The 13,683-nt window shown below is 37.1% G+C and overlaps 1 long non-coding RNA gene across 1 annotated transcript; it reads left to right on the top strand.

Moving 5' to 3' along the window:
* Positions 1-4,097: 4,097 nt before the first annotated feature.
* Positions 4,098-5,324, top strand: LOC137246325 (uncharacterized). The gene is made up of 3 exons (XR_010951443.1): positions 4,098-4,286; positions 4,954-5,147; positions 5,210-5,324. It is a non-coding gene; the product is annotated as an uncharacterized lncRNA (long non-coding RNA).
* The last annotated feature ends 8,359 nt before the right edge of the window (positions 5,325-13,683 follow it).

The raw sequence follows: 13,683 nt of genomic DNA, 5'->3' as shown, positions 1-13,683 counted from the left end.
AGTTTCGTCGCTTTATCGGTCTTTTGTAATGAATTATCGCACTTTTCGGTTTTTCGAATTTTTCGATATCGAAAAAGTGGGTGTGGTTATAGTCCGATATCGTTCATTTTAAATAGCGATCTGAGATGAGTGCTCAGGAACCTACATACCAAATTTCATCAAGATACCTCAAAATTTACTCAAGTTATCGTGTTAACGGACGGACGGACAGACGGACATGGCTCAATCAAATTTTTTTTCGATCCTGATTATTTTGATATATGGAAGTCTATATCTATCTCGATTCCTTTATATATGCACAACCAACCGTTATCCAATCAAACTTAATATACTCTGTGAGCTCTGCTCAACTGAGTATAAAAAATCAGAGAATTAAATTTGCAATATACTTGCTCTGATCAGAGAATTTTTTGGTAACAGACGAACAGAGAAAATCGTTAAGAGAATTTTCTGTTACGTTTTGCACCCTGCTAAGTTAACATGAATTTGGGGAATAGTGGTGAAGTGCAAGACGTGTCACATGCAAATGGATCGTAAGCAGTGGATGCCAAAAAAACGCCTTCTCATTGTGTTTAAATTCTCTGACTTGACTTAGAAGTCTGTTGAATTTTGATTTTCTCTGTAAGTTCTAAGTGACGTTTACATTTTGAGATGCTATTTTTTTGTTTCCTTTCCTTTTGACATTTTGTCATACAAATTGACATTTATTTAAAAATAAATTTCAACGCTGATTATGATGCCAGATTGTATGCGCCAAGTGGAGTATAATCGTGGCTAAGTTGCCAAGTTTACGCCAAGTCAAGTCAAGTCTATGCTAAGTATCGGGGGTTTAAGCCTTTAAAAATACGGTACGGATTTTGATCCGCTTTTTTAATAGATAAAGAGTGATTGAAGAGGAAGTAACGGATGAACATATTTTGCTGAAAATTGGCGGAGGTGTAGCTTAGAACCAGGAGACAGACATAGGCTAATATTATCCCGTTCTGGATAGGGTCTTGAGATCAAAACGTGGACCTGGGTATTCCTGGGATATGTTTGTACAATATGGGTATCGAATGTAAGCTGTTTATCAGTACTTTGATACGGGGTATTTATCGTACCCGCGTGTAACTAGGGTCTCGAGATATAAGCGAAAACGGGGACGCGGGTACCCCTAGCAGGGATGGGCGTTATCAACAAATTTGAATAACCATTGACGAAAAAATAAAAAATAAATTTTTATTCATTATTCAAGAGAACTTGAGTGATGAATAACATGTTATTTTAATTCAAGCATTTCTTGAATAATGAATAACCTTTTCTCGTTATTCAAAATATTCTGATTGATGATAACCGCTCATTCTTATTTTTGCAAAATTAGAATAAAGAGTTGAATTATTATTCCTTATTTACAAAACAATAAAATTTTAGTTTTTATTCAGTTATTCAAAAATAAAAAAATAAACCATCGAGATGCCCTGAAAATATACCCATATGCGTAACCATTTCGTGTGTAGTTCTGAAGCTTCTTAGGGTAATATTGAGATGATTTTGGCGAGTATTCGTGGGGTTTTTTGGGGGCGGTTGGGGGGTAATATCTGGGACACCCTGCGGATCCTCCTGGGGCCTATTGGGGTCCATTACAGGGGCTCCCTCGCGATCCTTCTAGGGTTTTGGGGTCATTTCGGGTTGACTTTTGCGACTCCCTCGAGGTCTTTTGGAGGTTATTTTGGCATGGTTTAGGGGAGTACCACGGGGTCCTCCCGGGGTCATTCCGTGATCTTTTTGGGACTCCCTCGGGGTCATTTTGGCGTAATTCCGGGATGATTTTGGGGACTTCCTCGGGGTCATTCCGGGATATTTTTGGGGACTCCCTCGGGGTTATTTCGGGGTCATTCCGGGATGGTTTTGGGGACTCCCTCGGGGTCATTTCGGGATGGTTTTGGGGACTCCCTCGGGGTCATTCAGGGATGGTTTTGGGGACTCCCTCGGGCCATTTGGGGGTCATTCGTAGGCCATTTCGGGATGGTTTTGGGGACTCCCTCGGGGTCATTTCGGGGTCATTCCGGGATGATTTTGGGGACTCCGTCGGGGTCATTTCGGGGTCATTGATAGGTCATTTCGGGATGGTTTTGGGGACTCCCTCGGGGTCATTTCGGGGTCATTCGTAGGTCATTCCGGGATATTTTTGGGGACTCCCTCGGGGTCATTTCGGGATGGTTTTGGGGACTCCCTCGGGGTCATTTCGGGGTCATTCGTAGGTCATTCCCGGATATTTTTGGGGACTCCCTCGGGGTCATTTCGGGGTCATTCCGGGATGATTTTGGGGACTCCCAAGGGGTCATTTGGGATTAATTTCGTGTTGAGGTACGACATTCTTCGAAAAAAGTCCCTTGTTTTAAAAGTTTTCTGGGATGTGGCGCATTCAAATCGGCAGCCGAGATTGGGTGATATTCCATTCGGGCTTCGATATATGTATGTAGTTTAATACACTTTAGTAGCACACTTTTAACATTGAAATATGTAGTTTTTGAGTGTATAATCATGGTTCAAAACCTGTACATCTCATAGGTCAAAAAAATTTTATTTGATTTAAAAAAAGTTTAATTTGATTTGAAAAAAGTTTCATTTTACCTGAAATTGTTATATGGAGTAATTTGGATGTATGCTCAGTTAAAAATGTCGCCAAAAGTAAACCGCAAATTTATGACTTGGAGATACCGTTTTCCAAGTTTGCTTCTGGGTATTTAGCGCTCTCTCAGGAGTTATTGAACGGTTGGGCAAACCTATGCATAACGGTTGCCACTTTGCTCCATTTGAACCAAAAATGGTCCTTTCCAACCCCGTTTGGTCCGATGGTCATTTTTGGTAAATTTTGGTATTTTTTAGCAAGTAGGCACGACTTTGGTATATTTCTCTATTTTTCTCTGGGAGAAAAACAAACTATGGGAACGTTGAAAGGACTTTGCTTGATTGAGCATCCTGTTAATTACCATGGATTGAGGCAATACGATGGCCGGCGAAAAAACTAATTGAAAAATTTATGTTAATGACATTTTACCTATACCAAAAATAAGTCCTTTATCAAATTTGGTAATTTTTTTTTGATGAATTTCGAACCGAAATGAAACATTGTATGGCAGCCGTGATTTGGCAGCCAACATTGCCATTAACCCAGATACGCCCATCAAAAGTACGTAAATATTTTAAAAGTGCTTTGCATTGATGTTTAGTAAAAACAACAGTCGAAAGACATTGTTGTTATGGATTTATAAAAATGTTTTGGAAAAAATTGATTTCATACAGGCCTTCCCATTGACAGTGGGGTTTATACTTATAAGAAGTGCCCCTATGGAACGGTACAATAAAAACAACACCGAAAACAAGCAATTGGCAAACCATGCTTGTTAATTTAAATTTGAATACAATATAATATTTTTAGTTAACAATTGGAAAAAATTCAACTTGCAGTGAAAATGTTGATAGTTTATGATTGGACATCACACAAATTGCCGCAAAAAACTAACTTACCGTACTGTGGACCGCTATATATTGACAAACATAAAATCCGTAAATACAGTAAACACTACATAATAAAACATGTCTCGCTTTGTATGTAAAAATTTAGGTGTACTATATGTAGAGCATTTGGCATAATTGGGTTAAATCAAAGATAACACTTCGGTCATTTAATTCAATGGTGTCATAATTCAAAAAACAAAATTTTTCAGGAGAGCCATTCAAAGATTTTAACTACCATTTGTTGTGCATATAAAAGCATCTTTTCATTTGTATTGTACGTGAGCAATTTTTAACGGACCACAAATATTTTTTTTATACAACATACATCATGATATTTATTACGTTTTTACGTTATTTACTCAAAGTCATGCCCTCTTGTTTGTACCACTACAGATGAGACAAGTGTGGTATCTTAAGCATAGACGACAAAATAACAAATAGACTCGATCACCTGATTTTAAAGGTACTTTAACGGTCTCATCTTGTGTCTCTATGTCTCAAGTCTCAAGTGACATAACTTCGATATCTGCGTAATACGAAAAAATTTTCTTTTAATTTGCATGTTTTCTTCTAGAGAGTGCACGCAGAAGCTTATGAAAATCTATATAAGCCTTATGTGCATAAAAAACGGGAAAAGCTGGAGAACAGTACAGCTGGTGCTATAAAAAAATTGAACCGTTCGAGCCGTCAGAAAAAATATGAAGACAATGTTGTTACCTATGTGCTTGAAAGTATGAGTCCCCTTTCCACAGTTGAAATGCCGTCATTCAGAAAATTAATAGATGGTGAATAACTTTAATTGGAAGCGTGTCATTATTGTGTATTACAAAATTCTGGGTGACAAAATTCTGTAAATTTCAAAAAAATTCTGCTTGAACAAAATTCTGCTTTTTTAAAATTCTGCTTTTTAAAATTCTCCTTTCTAAAATTCTGCTTTTTCAAAATTCTGCATGTCTAATGCGAAAAATTCTGCTTTATTCAAGTTTTGTGATTTTCGTCATACGCAGAAGGGTGTACTACGCAGAAGGACATCACCGTGGTAGTAGCCACGGTTATACCACACACCCGGACTTGGCATGGCGTAGCCCAGGGTTATATTTTATAAGCACGGCCAAAGGCCGCCTATGCGGAAAGGTGTTCTACGCAGAATTACTGTGCATGGCGCGGCCGGTGTTGGATTGGCTTTTTCCAGAATATTGGCTTCCATAATATTGATTTCCGGTGTTTCGACTTCCGGAATTATGAATGCATGACCTCTTTAACATTGTTAACATTATATTTTAATAAAGAATTTTGCAATACAGAATTTTGTAATACAGAATTTTGAAAGCAGAATTTTAAAAAAGCAGAATTTTGTTTTTAGAATTTTGTACATACAGAATTTCGACACCAACCCACTTTAATTCACTTATACTGAGTGTTAAATACTTTTTATTTAATTATTGTTCACAGATATTTTATCAAAAGATGAAAGTGCGCATATGAAGCACTTATCTAGAAGAATCGTGGGAAAGCACATACAAAACAGATTTATTGAAAATATGGATGAACTTCGTTCCATATTAAAAAATGTTGATTACGTTTGTACAACGGCTGATGTTTGGTCGAGTAGTACCAGGCGATTTTTGGGAGTTACTGCCCATTGGGTAAAATTTCAGAAAATTAAAGCGATTTCAACAACTATGCTATTTATGAAATTCCCTTTTAGATTGATTCCAAAACTTTTACATTAAAGTCAGCTACTATTGCGTGTCGAAGATTTTCAGGAACTCATACTTACGACAGAATTGCTGAGCTTCTTCTCGAAATTCATTTGTCATTTGGCTTGGACAGCAAAAAGTTAGTTTCAACAGTAACAGACAACGGGTCGAATTTGGCGAAGGCTTGTAATGAGTTTGGAATTAAAATTCCTCTTCTTACGCATGACGGTAAATATTTTTAACATGAAACTAGAAATGAGCGTGTGTATGTATGTGTGTGTGTTTTTCTTTTATAAGCGTTCTTGTGATCACTCGACACACTATAATCTGAAATATATTTTGATAAAGTAGGCCGAGTCACGCCCATGCATAGGAAAAGGCTAAATTCGCTTCAAGGAGCTGTACATATTTGGTGTAGAGGAGTGGGGGTGTGAGAAGGAAATCGGGATAAAGTACGAGATAGAAAAATGTGAGAAGGACAAAAATAGAAAGTAGTGAAAGATAGTGAAGAAAGAAAAAAGGAAACATAAAAAGGTATCGTTAGTTGTTTAATTGGAAAGAGTGTTATGACAAAAGCGTGACGGGGGAGCAAGAGACCCAGACTGAATGGTGTGTGTTTGATTTAATGTAGGATCTACACACGATGACAGCCTGACTAAAGCATATTTTTGGCTAACTAAAATGAGCATGCGTTGCAACAATATACAAAGTTTATGTAATAAGTTGCTCGTTTAAAACCAACTTAGAACTGCCGCGTTGCATTTGGAACCTTTTAGAACTATAAGCATTCAGGGTGCGGCAGTAATTGTTAAATGTTAATTTGTAAATCATTTATTTCGTTGAGATACTTACAGAGTTAGATTATGAAGGTAAATTTAAAAAAAAAACTTGCAAAAGGGTTGAGACTTCGCAAATCTATAGTCATTCAAAAAACATGAAAACACTATGTTTATTCTATTCAAAAAAAACTCGCGTTCGACTAAAAAAACGATTCACCCCATTAAAGATCTTCTTTTGCCCAAACCCGCCATATAATGGTTTCAAAGGTTGCAAAATACCTCAATGAAAAGCCAGTATTTTGTCTCAGTTTTAATGTTTAAACTTACACATTAAGCTATATACCTAACATACTAATTTTGATATAACTTTCGTACTTCTGACCCTATTTGAAAATCGTTCCCATCACTGTGATGTGATACTTTAAGCGTTGCTATCTCACCAAAGCAATTTTTCATTATTCACATATTTTGCAAAGTTTTACGACGCGATTCTGAATTGTGCTTTATTTCTCCCATAAGTCTAAGAATACTGCATAAACTGTTGGTTTGATTGAAATAAAATGTATGTCGTTTTCGCGGTTCCATATATGGAACTCGAAAGTTTTTAAATAGAATAAACATGGTCTTTTCATGTTTTTTGAAAGACTATAAAAATCTGCGAAATCACTAACCTTTGCTATTTTTTTAATTTTACCTTTATAATCTTATTATATGATTTTTGCCCCGTAATAGATGAATAAATCAAATCAACAACCCTTTGGTTTTGTCGTGGATGTAACACGTACACGAATGGCTCGCGAGTGGCAGCGTGTGTAAACCCTATTCGAGTTTGCTGAGTTTCTCAAAAGAAACCACATTTCGGAACAACATTTCTTAATGAATGAAACGATGAAATTATTACATTCAGTGAGGCGGTGGGAATAACAAACACCATGCAGGATACTGATTTTAAATATTTAGAAGACTATTTGAACTGCACACGACCCCTTATTGATACTTTGAATAAACTGCAAGGTGAGAAAAACTGCAGCTATGGGTATTTGTTGCCGTGTATCATAACACTGAGCAGAAAGTTGCTAGCAGTCAAAACAAACGTCGGAACAACCTTTTGCATTGATGCTGTCGATTATTTGGTTGAAAGAGTGGAACACCGCTTTAGGGACTTTTTCGAAGTTGAGGATTGCGAAAAATGGGCAGCTATTGCAGCTGTAATCCATCCGCAATTCAAAACTCAGTGGCTAGTTTGCCTCTCGATTGAAGCACAGAAAAAAGTTTACTTAGTGGTGATGACTGCTGCAACGGATGCGGAAGCCGTAGTGTTGTCAACGACAAATACACCGAACAAGGTAGATGAGTTTTTTAATTTCGGTAACATCTCCAGTACTACCTATACTGAACTTGATATCTTCAGTAACACTGGAGCGCAGCTTCAGGTAAACAAATATTTACACGAACCTGTAACAAACAATCTTTTAGCAGTGGATGTTTATCCGGTTGTGAAAAAAATTTTCCTTAAATACAACACCCCTCTGCCTTCCTCAGCAGCGGTAGAGAGGCTTTTTTCATACGCAACGATGCACAACTTACCTCGGTATAATAGGCTTAAGGACTATAACTTTGAAATACGCGTTCTTGCTAAATGTAATAGTTCGAAAAATTGGAGCTAGACTGGCATGAGCGTAAATAATAAAAGCAATCAGAAATAAAAGAGAGCAGTATGGAGAATAGGTACTCCCTCATTATTCAATCAATGAAAATGTTTTTTCCGTATAAATATGTATGTACATATTTGTTTTAATATTAAAAAAATTTGATAACCAACACAAGTATATTTATTTACATACATTTTCCCCATATGTCTATATCTCATATGTACAATCATTCTCAAAAAAATATCAAAATAAATGAAAATCTACCTATCTTTGTAATTACAGACGTTCTTACGTACTTTATTGTACTTTAGTACTTTATTGTGTAAGATCGCTACCACTGTTGCTATTTAGTTCGCAGTTTTTTATTTTTATCATTTTAAGTAAAATGTATATACATATGTTTGTATGTATATATAAAATTACTGCAAATAAAAGGGGTCCACATTAATTTCGTGTGGATTCCAGGATCCCGGAAGGGTTCCGAACTGATCCCGAAATTAATCCCAAATGCCCCTTGGGAGCCTCAAAATCATCCCGGAATTACCCCGAAATATCCCCGAGGGAGTCCCTAAAATCATCCCGGAATGACCCCGAAATGACCCCGAGGGAGTCCCCAAAACCATCCCGGAATGACCCCGAAATGAACCCGAGGGAGTCCCCAAAAAATCCCGGAATGACCTACGAATGACCCCCAAATGACCCCGAGGGAGTCCCCAAAAAGATCCCGGAATGATCTACGAATTACCCCCAAATGACCCCGAGGTAGTCCCCAAAACCATCCCGAAATGACCCCGAGGGAGTCCCCAAAACCATCCCGAAATGACCCCGAGGGAGTCCCCAAAATCATCCCGGAATGACCCCGAAATGACCCCGAGGGAGTCCCCAAAACCATCCCGAAATGACCTACGAAAGACCCCCAAATGACCCCGAGGGAGTCCCCAAAACCATCCCGGAATGACCCCGAAATTACCCCGAGGGAGTCTCCAAAAAGATCCCGGAATGACCTACCAATGACCCCGAGGGAGTCCCCAAAACCATCCCGGAATGGCCCCGAAATGACCCCGAGGGAGTCCCCAAAACGATACAGGAATGACCCCCAAATGACCCCGGGAGGACCAGATGGAGTCCCCAAAACCGTCCCGGAATGATCCCCAAATGACCCCGAGGGAGTCCCCAAAACGATACAGGAATGACCCCCAAATGACCCCGGGAGGACCAGATGGAGTCCCCAAAACCGTCCCGGAATTATCCCCAAATGACCCCGCGGGAGTCCCTAAGCCATGCCAAAATTACCCCTAAACGACCCCGAGAGAGTCCCTAAAACTGTACCGGAATGATCCCCAAATGACCCGAGGGAGTCCCCAAAAGATACAGGAACGACCCCCAAATGACCCCGGGAAACCCCAAAACCATCCCGGAATGTCCCCCAAATGACCCCGAGGGAGTCCCCAAAACCGTCCTGAAATTACCCCCAAAATCCCCAGAGGATCTTCCCACAATAATAGCAAAAGTAATAAATCTTCCATTTTCTCTCGATCGCACAATAACAGAATTCTAATTTAAGTTTATCCGTATAAATTAAATTATCAAGAGCGTTTGACTTATTGACAAATTGTCAGCGAAAAGGCTTTTTATTTTTTACATAGAATAGCAATTACTTGATAAATTATCAAACTTGACAAATAAGCAAGATGGTGAATTTGTCAAGTGCACAGAATAGGACTGCAAATTTAGGGCAGAACAACGTCTGACGGGTCTGCTAGTACATATATATAAACAAACAACTAGTAGGAAATTTTCTTATGAAAAAGTATCAAAATATTTTGTCAAACCCACGTTCATTTCATTTCTCTGCAATATGCGTAAGTATGAACCTGTTTGTTTAACCAATTAAAAATACCCATTAAAGTTATTAATTAAATAGGCTAATTAGGTTCCTATAATATAAAATTTATATAGAAGTGTTATTATAAACGCCTAATAATCATTGTACACATATCAATTTGATAACACAATTCAATAGCACCCCCACAGAGGTTGAAGCAGGCATCCGTAAGGCAAGGTCTTCCAAATCGATAGGCCCCAACGGAATAGCCATGCCAATGCTTAAACACCTTGGCGATGAGGGAATATCGCCAATTTATAGATTTTACACCAGAGGGAGAGAGAAGGGGGGGGGGGCGGGGGGGGCGGAGGGTGTCACTGCTCACTTGGTAAATCCTCGACTTATTTGACCCATTGAGTCTGTAATATTGGTGAAGGGCAGTATAAGTAAAGTTATAATGTGTAAAAATTATTAAAAAGTAATTGTTCGAAGGGGTCGTGGGACCTCCGCCCCCTTTGCATGTTCGAAAAAAATTTCGCTAGTAGACTATTGTCTGTGTCTCAAAATCCGTGTAGCCGTTCTGGCGTGATTCAGTCACAAAGACGAAAAAATATAATAATTAAATTATAACTGTTCCTACGGGGCGGGGACCTCCCCCCTTTTCAATAAAATATATATAGTAGATCCTTCTAGACTATTGGCTATATGTGTGCCAAATTTCATCCAAATCCGTCCGGCCGTTCTTGCGTGATTGAGGCACAAAGACAAACGTCTGGACATACAAACATCCAAACTTTCCCATATAATATACTAGCCTTTACCCGCGGCCCCGTCCGCAAGGAGAAATTAAAATATATGGGCTATTCACGTTAGCGTGGTTATCAAGTTATCTGTTTAAAAATTTATTTTGCTTATTGTATTTTATTTTTTTAATAGAGTAAAAAAAGAACTAAACGAGCTGATAACCTGAAAGGCACGCTTACGTAAATACTACAATACAGTTTTTTCGAATTAAAAAAATACATTTTGTTTTTAAGTTAAATTAATTGAATTACAGAGGTGTAGGAATTGTTTACTATTCATAGAACAAAGGAGTGAAACTACAATTTGCTGAAACCGAAGAGAATGAAAATTTATATTGAGTTATAACAATTTATAGATTTTGCACCAGCGGGGGGAGGAGGGGGAGGGGCGGAGGTTGTCACTAAATTATAACTGTTCCTAGCGGGCTAGCTAGTCACAAAAATAAACATCTGGAAACATCCAAACATCCAAACTTTCGCATTTTAATATTATAAAGACTAAGATTGAGATTTGCAGTTAATTTGTGATATTGGATTGAGAAAGGCTATGAAATACGTGTATAATAAGTAGAAACTTCTAGATGACAAGAAGCGGGCACAATTCAAATATTTTGACACACTTGGCTTTTACAACAGATTGTCGTTTGTTTATATATTTGCACAGTTAGTTAATTAGCTCTATTGAATTGAGAAAGGCTATGAGATACGTGTATAATAAGTAGAAACTTCTAGATGCCAAGAAGCGGGCACAATGCAAATATTTTGACACATTTGGCTTTTTCAACAGATTGTCGTTTGTTTATATATTTGCACAGTTAGATAATTAGTGCTATTGAATTGAGAAAGGCTATGAGATACATGTATAATAAGTAGAAACTTCTAGATGCCAAGAAGCGGGCACAATGCAAATATTTTGACACATTTGGCTTTTTCAACAGATTGTCGTTTGTTTATATATTTGCACAGTTAGTTAATTAGCTCTATTGGATTGAGAAAGGCTATGAGATACGTGTATAATAAGTAGAAACTTCTAGATGCCAAGAAGCGGGCACAATGCAAATATTTTGACACATTTGGCTTTTTCAACAAATTGTCGTTTGTTTATATATTTGCACAGTTAGTTAATTAGTGCTATTGAATTGAGAAAGGCTATGAGATACGTGTATAATAAGTAGAAACTTCTAGATGCCAAGAAGCGGGCACAATGCAAATATTTTGGCACACTTGGATTTTTCAACAGATTTTCATTTGTTTATATATTTGCACAGTTAGTTAATTGGCTCTATTGGATTGAGAAAGGCTATGAGATACGTGTATAATAAGTAGAAACTTCTAGATGCCAAGAAGCGGGCACAATGCAAATATTTTGACACATTTGGCTTTTTCAACAGATTGTCGTTTGTTTATATATTTGCACAGTTAGTTAATTAGTGCTATTGAATTGAGAAAGGCTATGAGATACGTGTATAATAAGTAGAAACTTCTAGATGCCAAGAAGCGGGCACAATGCAAATATTTTGACACACTTGGATTTTTCAACAGATTTTCATTTGTTTATATATTTGCACAGTTAGTTAATTAGCTCTATTGGATCGAGAAAGGCTATGAGATACGTGTATAATAAGTAGAAACTTCTAGATGCCAAGAAGCGGGCACAATGCAAATATTTTGACACATTTGGCTTTTTCAACAGATTGTCGTTTGTTTATATATTTGCACAGTTAGTTAATTAGCTCTATTGGATTGAGAAAGGCTATGAGATACGTGTATAATAAGTAGAAACTTCTAGATGCCAAGAAGCGGGCACAATGCAAATATTTTGACACATTTGGCTTTTTCAACAGATTGTCGTTTATTTATATATTTGCACAGTTAGATAATTAGTGCTATTAAATTGAGAAAGGCTATGAGATACGTGTATAATAAGTAGAAACTTCTAGATGCCAAGAAGCGGGCACAATGCAAATATTTTGACACATTTGGCTTTTTCAACAGATTGTCGTTTGTTTATATATTTGCACAGTTAGATAATTAGTGCTATTGAATTGAGAAAGGCTATGAGATACGTGTATAATAAGTAGAAACTTCTAGATGCCAAGAAGCGGGCACAATGCAAATATTTTGACACATTTGGCTTTTTCAACAGATTGTCGTTTGTTTATATATTTGCACAGTTAGTTAATTAGCTCTATTGGATTGAGAAAGGCTATGAGATACGTGTATAATAAGTAGAAACTTCTAGATGCCAAGAAGCGGGCACAATGCAAATATTTTGACACATTTGGCTTTTTCAACAGATTGACGTTTGTTTATATATTTGCACAGTTAGTTAATTAGTGCTATTGAATTGAGAAAGGCTATGAGATACGTGTATAATAAGTAGAAACTTGCAGATGCCAAGAAGCGGGCACAATGCAAATATTTTGACACACTTGGATTTTTCAACAGATTTTCATTTGTTTATATATTTGCACAGTTAGTTAATTAGCTCTATTGGATCGAGAAAGGCTATGAGATACGTGTATAATAAGTAGAAACTTCTAGATGCCAAGAAGCGGGCACAATGCAAATATTTTGACACATTTGGCTTTTTCAACAGATTGTCGTTTGTTTATATATTTGCACAGTTAGATAATTAGTGCTATTGAATTGAGAAAGGCTATGAGATACGTGTATAATAAGTAGAAACTTCTAGATGCCAAGAAGCGGGTACAATGCAAATATTTTGACACATTTGGCTTTTTCAACAGATTGTCGTTTGTTTATATATTTGCACAGTTAGTTAATTAGCTCTATTGGATTGAGAAAGGCTATGAGATACGTGTATAATAAGTAGAAACTTCTAGATGCCAAGAAGCGGGCACAATGCAAATATTTTGACACATTTGGCTTTTTCAACAGATTGTCGTTTGTTTATATATTTGCACAGTTAGATAATTAGTGCTATTGAATTGAGAAAGGCTATGAGATACGTGTATAATAAGTAGAAACTTCTAGATGCCAAGAAGCGGGCACAATGCAAATATTTTGACACATTTGGCTTTTTCAACAGATTGTCGTTTGTTTATATATTTAAACAGTTAGATAATTAGTGCTATTGAATTGAGAAAGGCTATGAGATACGTGTATAATAAGTAGAAACTTCTAGATGCCAAGAAGCGGGCACAATGCAAATATTTTGACACATTTGGCTTTTTCAACAGATTGTCGTTTGTTTATATATTTGCACAGTCAGTTAATTAGCTCTATTGGATTGAGAAAGGCTATGAGATACGTGTATAATAAGTAGAAACTTCTAGATGCCAAGAAGCGGGCACAATGCAAATATTTTGACACATTTGGCTTTTTCAACAGATTGTCGTTTGTTTATATATTTGCACAGTTAGTTAATTAGTGCTATTGAATTGAGAAAGGCTATGAGAT

This window comes from Eurosta solidaginis, chromosome 3, assembly GCF_040869045.1.
Source record: "Eurosta solidaginis isolate ZX-2024a chromosome 3, ASM4086904v1, whole genome shotgun sequence".
Lineage (NCBI taxonomy): Eukaryota > Metazoa > Arthropoda > Insecta > Diptera > Tephritidae > Eurosta > Eurosta solidaginis.
The sequence above is the reverse complement of the archived record's forward strand: the minus strand, read 5'-3'. Positions and strand labels throughout refer to the sequence as shown.